The following is a 9,841-nucleotide window of genomic DNA, read 5'->3' on the forward strand; positions in this document are numbered from 1 at the left end:
ATGCCGGGCGCCGTGTTCATGTGTGCCCAAGATCCCAAGAGGAGAATGGAGGAGAAGGGATTGTGGTGTGGCCATCCCCCCTGGGGGGTGATTTCTTACTTTGTCTCCCTGTCTCTCTCTGTCTCTCTGTCAAGCGCATGCGCCCTATAACAAAAACCTCTCCAAAAAAAAAGTGAAGGGCTGGAAATTAGTCATGAAAACCAAGCAGAAGAGAGTGAAATAAAATGGTATAACTCAGGATCATTGGGCTGAAGCACATGGGTAGCTGCAGAAGGTGAGGCTGGGGAAGTAGGTGGAGGTTGGATACTAAGAGGTCTTGAACATGGAGCAAAAGAGTTTTGACCTGGAGAGAGGAAAAAGAAAAAAAGGCATTAGGAAGTCTTCAGGCCAATAATGATTACAAGTGAACTTAAAAAAAAAAAAAGAAAGAAAGAAAAAAGTGAACTAATCACAGTCAGTGCAATTTATACAAATCATGCAGTGGCTAAATAAAACCTAATTGCAGGACCAGCAGGTGATATAGTGGCTAAGGTGCCGAATCCCCACATGGCCCACTACAGTTCAAGGCCCAGACCTGGTGGCTTAAATATCAGGCCAGGGATGCATGCATGCATGTCCAAAATCTGAGAAGAGAAAAGAGAAGAAGGGAGTGGGAGTGTGATGTGACCATCCCCCTGGGAGGTGATTTCTTACTTTCCCACCCTCTGTTTTTCTCTGGCCAGTGCATATGCCCTATGGCAAAAACCTAAAACAAACAAATAAAACCTAAACGCATCTTGATCTTCTTCCCTTGAAGTAGAAATGGGATCTTACGAGAATAAATGGACAAAGGCTATTTTACCTAAACAAGAGGAAAGGAGAAATGTATGAATGTGTGTGCATGTGTGTGTGTGTGTGTCAGTGTGCAAATGTGTGTTTGTGTGTAGGACACAGGAGAAGGAGAGAAGATTGAGGAATGGTTTCAAGGAGGTGACAGCCTCTGGGTTAAATATGCCCTTAGAAATCCCTTCGATGGCTAGGAAAATGGAAACTAGACTCCCCAAGAGTGCAACACCTTATTTACATCTTTCCAGATGCCTTTCCCACACTCTCATGCTCTCACTTGTCACTTCAGACAAAGTGGGTCACCTGCCATCTCACATCTGTTTGTGGCTTTTTCCACGTGGGTGGTTTTCTCCTAGACATCAACCACCTCTAACTACTCAAATCCTCCCAAGTATTACCTAAAGTAATACTTGTAGAAAATTTCCAGATCTACTGGGAAGTATCCCTTTCCTTCTGAGCTCACATGCTATTTTCACCCCTTTCTGTCTTAAATGTAGCAGTCTGAATAAAAAGCCCCAGTAGAGAGATAACAGACACTCATACACATTTTCAAATGAATGAACATATGAACAAGTAAACAAAGATCATAACATCGTGTTCATCTTTTTCCCTGGAATAGGATCTCAGAACGTGTCTTATACTCCTCTGTAGACAGAACACATAAGACAATTAATTACAGGTATGCAATCAGACTTAGGTACTTTCTTCTTGTATGGTATATATGATGAATCAATAATGCCAACTCAACTGAAATCAAATTTGATGACATCATCCAGTGGTTTTTGGCTGGGGATGGAACTGTTCTACTAGTGGGTGCTTGGAAATGTGTGGGGCATTTCTGGTTGCCTCAATGGTGGTAGGGGCTCTATTTGCATTTAATGGCAGGGATCAAAAATAAAAAATATCATACAAATCCAGGGAGACTTCAGCACAGCAACGAACAAATCTTTTCATCCTAAACACCGCTTGAACCATTTAGGAAGAACTGCCTACTTTAAAAGCTGTTTAGACACAAGAAAATGTTTGGAAGAAAATTACATGTCCTTCTCTGGGGAAATTAAAACAAAAAACAAGGGAATGTTGTCCTGATGGCCTTTCTCAACCATGCCCAGCCCAGAGATACTAAAATCCTGGGGAATGTTAGATCCAGGCCAAATAGTCCAGACACAACAGACCCACCCCTTTGGATCGTGCAGAGGCAACATCAGAGATCCTGCTCCCATCAAAAAGGGCTGAAAGCTGGACTGCCCTCCCTGTACACCCTCTGGCCCAAAGAGAGGCTGTTCTTCTGCATGCATTTTACTCCTGGAGAAGTAGCTCAGTTTCAGGAAACACACACACTTACATTTGGCATCCAGATGCTATCACAAACCATGCTGGCAGCCAACCCGGAGATTTCTATTTTTCTCTTATCTTAATTAAGCAAACAGCAGTAGTTACCTCTGGGGAGAAAGGCACACAGGTAGGTGGGAAATCTGAGGTGGTGGCAGGGATGAGAGTGATAGAATGTCTGAAATGAGAAATGACAGACCTGGCAGGACTTGGTGAAGCTCCCTCCCACTTCACCAGCATGGGATTGACCACTTCCTCCCTTATGATATACATAAGGTTTCATATAAATGTAAATAATATATGTATATAATAAGTATATTAAGATAAATAATATATAATATAGTTACAGCTAATATTACCAATAATGTATTATGATTATCTTGTTAAAAATAATGTATTATTTTATGCAATGTTAATATATTACAATTAAAATATTATTAATATTATTTGCTATTACTTTCTAATTATTTAATCAACATATTCTTAATATTATTTGCTATTACTTTCTAATTATTTTAAGACATATATTATGATGAATAATAACTTTATTCTTCTAACTAGTTCTGGACCTACCTGAGAATAATGACAATATTTTATTTCTTTCTTTGTTCTCAGTACTTAGGAGAACATCTGCCCAGTTCCAACCTTACATTTCATATTCATTTGTTACATTCCAAAGCACATATGATTTTTAAAAATTATGCCCTTGCCACCATCTATAGCACAAAATCTTGACAGCAGTGACTATATAGTACGCACTCTTATGTCTCTGGACTCTAACAAGAGTTCCAAATACCCAGGAAGTGCTCAACTTTTGGTTAAATCAAATCAAACTGAAAAAGTGAGAATAAACTGAGCTTTGAAATATCCAGTTGACTAGATGCATAATAATATTATTGAAATAGGAAAAGGAACCAATTGTGTGGAAAGAATAAAGGGGCTCTAACATATTGTCAGGAAATTAACTAACCTTGGAGGAGAAAGAGTTTTTTGACAAAGAAGTACTCAGGCAGAGGGTAGAGATTTTGGCAGAAGAAATTTAGAGACTCAACTATTGATTCGTAAAAAGTGCACTAGTTGTCCAGAGACACTGATTGGAAATATCCCAGAAGTGGATGGAAACAAAATGTTTTGATCTGGTTACTCTTTAAATATAGATTCAATCACAGTCTCAGAAATGTTCTGTCCTACTAGGCCACTCCAGGTCAAGTGTCCACCTTAGAAAAGGCAAAGGACACAGAGGAAAAATATGCTTCCTACCTTCAAATCCTCTCTCCTTCCTCAAGATTATACCATTAGAGATATTCTTTTACTTACACTCTATCAAAATACATTTCTATAACTTAAAATCAAGACAATCTGGACTAATAAAAGCATTGCTTTCCTCAGCAAATCTTTAAAAATAGTATTTTATTTCTAGAATGAAATGTAACAAATATTCTTTGTTTTGAAGAAGAGAAGGGTCTATTAAAATGCTGCCATTTTCTTTCCCTTTAAACATGGACTTGTAGGGCTGGCCATTCTCAAGGGTATGGGAAAAGTTAAGAGTTTTCAGTCGATGTTTAAGGAATGTGGCTGTTTTCTATACAGACAATTTTACTTGTCTAGGATATTCAATGAGGAATGAGAAGAACAGCAGAGAAAAACCTGTGAGGCATCTTCCCTCACTCCCTCCACTCAAGATTCTATTATGCCTCTTTGAGACAGTCATCGAAACCTGACGTGGCCTATTCTTGGTTCTTATTCTGAGTTACAGGAGGAGTCTGAAAGCATACAAACCAGTCCTTTCTTCACTCCAAGTAGGAAGACAACAGGATTGCTCCACTAGTTAGTATCTCTGAGTTTCACTGTCTATCTCTCTTAGCATTTAAATTAGTTGTGGTGGCATCATCTCTTTCCTGTTTTGGAAACATCATAACCATCTTCTGCTGTCATGATAACACTCACTCTCTATTGCCTTAAAGATGACAATGGTAATAATAATCATGATTTGGGTCTATATGTGCTTTCTATGGAAAGTAACAAAACACTATTTTCAACAGATTTCTCTTATTCTTTTTTTTTTTTAGAGGTTTTTTGTTATAGGGCACGTGCACTCGCCAGAAAGACAGAGAGAGACAGAGAGACAGAAAGCGAGAAATCAGCCTCCGGGGGGGGGGATGGCCATGCTGCAATCCCTTCTCCTCCATTCTCCTCTTGGGATCTTGGGCATGCACACACATGGGCCTGGCTTGAGTTTAAACCACCAGGTCCGGGACTCAAACCACGGTCGACTACATGGGAGTCCAGTGATACAGCCATTACACCAACCCCTGGTCCCTATTTTCAATAGATTTCTATGGCCCTTTTACAATTTTGTGTCTCAATGAATGTGTCTACAATGAAAGCTTTCAAAAGAAACTCACCAATCCCACCTCCAAATAGTTAACATTTCTCTGTCTAATTACTCACATTTTTCTGTCTCATAGGAAAGTGGAAATCAGTTAGATTCATCTTGTTTGATCTTCTGGAAGTCAAACCTAAGCAACTATATTAGAGAGGCACCTGGTCAAAGGCTGAATCATCTAAGATATGCTATCAGAGACATCTGAGCACTCTGCTATGGCTGCACGTTATTTAATATATTTGGTCTATATCTCCAGGCAAAGAAAAGTTGGAAATGGTTCTGATATTTAAGTCTACAAATAGGATGGCCTGAAAAATAACATCAGGGGCTAAATGGTAGTGCAGCTATAACATAGCACTGTCTATGAGGCTAGACCCACATGAGAAGGTTCCCAGTTCACCTCCCAGAGGCTCCCGGTTCATGCCTGACACATGCACATATGTCAGTGATTCAGACTGGCTGAGGCTGGGGGTGGATTGTGGCAATGATGACCCTGTTGGGAATGCTTCTCTCTGTCTGTCTGTCTCTCTCTCTCTCTGAAGAAATAAATAAACTTTTAATATAAAAATAATAATAAATACCACCAACTGAGCACTGGAACTCTATTATAAATACTGTACCACAATTTTAGTAAATGTTACTACATTTTTACCCACAATAGCTATGCTAATTTTATAGATGAGGACTTTGAGGCACATAGTCCCAATGCACCCAGTGCTGATTCTGGAGCCTGGATTTGTAGTCTAGCGTCTGTGCACTTCATTTAATAGAGTGACTATTCTCCCTAGGTCCCTGCATCAGTACTCGGTACATCCCTCCAGCAGAGCCATTACCACAAAAGACTGCCATTGTTTACTTAAAGCTTTGGTTCCCCTACTAGTTTCTGAAATGTTTGTTAAACTCTCTATGTACTGAACCCTTTTTGACTGTAGTAGAAACTTAATAAATGTTTGTATAATAATAGAATGAGTAAATGAATGAATGAACAAATGGATGAATGAATACATAATTGATTCAAAAAATAAATCAATACTTTTCCCTAGATTCTCTCTCTTTTTATTAATTGCCAGAGGATATATGCACTTACAAGAGAGAAAGAGAGAGAGAGACGGACAGAGAAAGCACCCTCCAATGGGGCATGGTTATAATGCTTTTTTCTCCATTTCTTTACCCCATAAGTATTTGAGGAATGCACACACACATATCCAGCATGTCATTCAAGTGACCAGAGCCAGGATTTGAACTGCTGTTGGCCATGTGAGAGATCTGGCTCCCTATACACTGTGTTTTTTAATTAATTTATTTTTATTATCATCATAATCTTTATATTACATTGGATTACATATAACTTTACAGTGTATTACATTGCTTTTTCAAAAGGGCTTATACACTGTTTAACTGCTGCACTAAGATCAGCCCTCTGGATACTTTTTTTTTTTTTCCTTTGGAGAGGTTTTTGCTATAGGGTGCGTGCGCTCTCCAGACAGACAGAGAGAGACATAGAGACAGAAAGCGAGAAATCACCCCCCGGGGGGATGGTCACACCGCAATCCCTTCTCCTCCCTTCTCCTCTCGGGATCTTGGGCATGCACGCACATGCGCCTGGCGTGAGTTTTAAGCCACCGGGTCCAAGATGCGAACCGCGGTCGACTACGTGGGAGTCCAGCAACATAGCCATTACGCTAACTGCTGGTTCCCAAGCCGTCTGGATTCTTATATGACTGTTTCCTAGACGTTTTCTGATTTGCCTTTCCTTAGATATAATGAAGATTATGACTGATAATTCATATAATCGAGTGAACCTTTACAGAATGGAATTCTGGACAGATCCTTCAGATGCAAACATGGCTTAGTCTAAGCCCTGCTCAGAAATGCTTGTCATGTGGAGAGGCAGGCAAGAACATAATCAATTATCTAACTGTGGTTGACATGTGCCAAACAGAGGTCTGAATGAAGAATTCATTGAGCGGGATTACGAATCCAAAGTTTTTGCTAAGCAGGTAGTGCTTGAGTTAGCACTGAACAAGAACAAGTAGGATTCAGACAATTTGTTTTTTGTGATTAGAAATATCTTGCTTTTTTTAGGAACTGTATTTCTATGAGCTCTTCAACATTTCTCATTGGAAGGACCAGCAGTTAGCGTAATGGCTATGTCGCTGGACTCTCATGTAGTCAACCACGGTTCATGTCCCAGACCTGGTGGCTTAAATTCATGCCGGGCGCATGTGCGTGCGTGCCCAAGATCCCAAGAGGAGAATGGAGGAGAAGGGATTGTGGCATGGCCATCCCCCCTGGGGGGTGATTTCTCGCTTTCTGTCTCTCTATCTCTCTCTCTCTGTCTGGTGAGCGCACGCGCCCTATAAAAAAAACCTCTCAAAAAAAAAAAAACATTTATCATTGGACAGAGAAGGAACTGAGAGATACCATTACAACAGTAATTGCTTCTGATGTAAGAAATTGTGCCAGGGTGGCATGGCTCTGGGAAGTCCACATCAAGGCTCCATATTTTTTGGTGTAAGTAAACTGCCCACAGCACCATCTCTGACTCTGAGAGCATCTTTGCATTCCTAGGAGAAATGGTCTAGATTTTTTATCAGTGTCCTCAGCAACACCGACTGCAGAATACAACTCTTTTCTCCTGTCAACTGCGAATGGAAGTAATTTATGTTTAGTACAGATCCTATCAGGATCAATCTGCCACTGCCTTTCAGAGGTATCCATTACCATGCTATAACCATGAAATCCAGATGCTTGAGCAAAACAGACATGTGGGCCAACCACATAATCCTATTCCAAACTCCAGTTGTCATGGATGGAGAACAGTCCAAAGGAGATACTCCTCACCTGGGTAATACCCAACGGCATGAACAAATCAGAGGCAAGCAGGGACAGGGAGACTGCAGAGAGTTCACAGGCACTTGGGAGTTTGCCTACAGGACTGGAGCCAGGGCAGAAACTTGGAGACTGAAGTTTCAAGCCAAAAGGTGCTTGTGACAAGAGGAGAAGTGGATGTTTTCCTGAACTCGCATCAGATCCCAACTTGCAAACGGTATTGATGGCCATGATCTTTGGTCTCTTGGTACTTCATGAGCAGCAAGTTAGTCTTATTCCCTCCTGCATAGCGACAGTCCATGTTGCAATTCTGGACCTCATCATCTCTTGTCTAGACAGTGACAATAACCTCCTCACTGTTTTCCTTGCCTCTGCTATTACTCACCTCAAATTCATTTTACATGCTATGAACAAATCTGACTATCCCCTCAAAATCTGTCACTCATTCTATATTACGTATGGGGGGCAATGTCTGTATTGCTTTCTGTGAAGATGGAAATACTCACTATCTGTACTGTCCAATATAGCAATGGGTATTGAAATATAGTTAATACAACTGAGAAACTGAATTTTAAATTTTACTTATATTTAATTAATTTATTCTTAATGAGCCACACATGTCTACCAACTACCCTATCAAACACTATAAATCTGCAGAACAGTATCCCCCTTAACATGGTATTAAAGGCCTTTTATGATCTAGACCCTATTTGTATTACTTGATTTGCCCACAAATAAGCTAAACAATTTTTTTCTTTTTTGGAAACTCTATGCCGTTAACATGGCATTAAAGGCCTTTTATGATCTATTTGTATTACTTGATTTGCCCACAAATAAGCTAAACAATTTTTTTCTTTTTTGGAAACTCTATGCCGTTTCTCTACCCATTTCCTTTACTTAAGCATCCTTTCCCTCATCATCTACTTAACACATTTCTATTTATATTTCAAGATCTAGATTCCATCTCACATCCTTTGGATAGCCTATTTCAACTTCTTTTCCCCTCACATAATGAATCACTCACTCCCATATGGTCCCAAAGTTCGATGCGTTTGCTTCTATTAGTGCACTTATCACATTGTTTTGAAATAATTTGTTTACCTGGGCCTCTCGCTCACTGGCCTAGAAACTCTGAAGGGAAAGGATTAAACTGTATTTGTCCCTGTTTGTAACCCTACGACCCAAGGAAGTGCACACATCGATAAATGTGTGGTGAGCAGGTGCAAACCTGCAGAGTGAATTCATCGTATAATCAATCAGTGTTTATTCCAAGAGTTTCCTGAACTGACAGGGCCATTAGTGAACTTCTGTGATATTGAAGTCTGTGAGACAACCTATAATATCAGGCATGGATTGGAACTATTATAACAGTGCCCGTGTCCACATGGAAGGTCAATGTAGAACTTTTGGATTCACTCTAAATTTGAAAATATGTAAACTTGAGTGGATGGTGCTCAGGGCTGGGAGGTTAAGCTACAAGGTGCTGAAAACTGAAGATGCCTAGGATAAAAGAAACAGAATCTAGGAGCTCAGAATCTTGGAATAATTGTTTATAAATGACTTTAGGACCCTACTACTCTTTACTCAAGAGTGGAAGGAAAGAAAGTCTTACATATTCTTTTATGAAAAGTAGTACTATTTATTGCACCCCTATTGTATGCCATATTTTATTTATTTTTAAGTTTCTTTTTAACTACTTCTTCCATGAGGGAGCAAGAGAGAGTCACAGAGGCAGAGAGACAGCATCTCCAACAGGGTCCTGACACGACAATCCTCCCCCAATTTCAGCCAGCCCAGATTTAGGGCATGTGCATGCCTGGTGCACTCAGGGAGGTCTCTGGATAGGTACCTGAAACCTTTCCATGTGAGTCAGCCTCTCAAAGCACTGCATTTGCTACTGTGCCACCTTTTGACCCACGGCATGCCATGTTTTATATATCATCTCACTTAATCTTCCTAAAAACCCCATGACATTGCTATCTACAGTCCACAGATGAGAAAACCAGAGCTTAGAAAGGAGAAATGATTTTACAATTTCTCCCATGCAGTAAATAGTGAAGAGATGATTAAACACCAGGCCTACCTCTAAAGCACAATTTCCTAGTGGCTTTTCACATACAACTGGAGATATCACATGAAAACATTTATATTCTAAGACACCTGTTACTGCACTATGCGATACTATATTGTTATTATATTGATATACTTCCCTCAAAATGTCAAGGAAAATGAAGAGTTGGAAATACCAACCAGATCCTTTGTTCTGTCCCCTATATTTCATATTGGGGTAGTAGAAGTCTGGAGAGAAGCAAGCATCTGTTGATGGCACAACAAGGGCTAGGTTTCTAACACCAGGCAGGGCCTTTCCAGCCTATTGGCAGATTCATGAAAAAGATTTGCTTCTGGTACTTTCCCTGTTGCATATCACTCTACCAGGGAGACTCCAGAGACACAAGCAAGCACCTG

General features: G+C 40.1%; 1 long non-coding RNA gene across 1 annotated transcript in view; it reads right to left on the reverse strand.

The window, feature by feature from the left end:
• Nucleotides 1–250: 250 nt before the first annotated feature.
• The window catches only part of LOC114008136 (uncharacterized), a 177,523-nt gene continuing 167,932 nt past the window's right edge, over nucleotides 251–9,841 (reverse strand). Inside the window, exons 3-4 of the long non-coding RNA XR_003549700.1 lie at nucleotides 4,609–4,684; nucleotides 251–343 (exon numbers count right to left, since the gene is read on the reverse strand). This is a non-coding gene — a long non-coding RNA (uncharacterized LOC114008136). The remainder of the gene's footprint in view (nucleotides 344–4,608; nucleotides 4,685–9,841) is intronic.

Source organism: Tupaia chinensis, unplaced genomic scaffold, assembly GCF_000334495.1.
Source record: "Tupaia chinensis unplaced genomic scaffold, TupChi_1.0 Scaffold000291_1, whole genome shotgun sequence".
Classification (NCBI taxonomy): domain Eukaryota; kingdom Metazoa; phylum Chordata; class Mammalia; order Scandentia; family Tupaiidae; genus Tupaia; species Tupaia belangeri.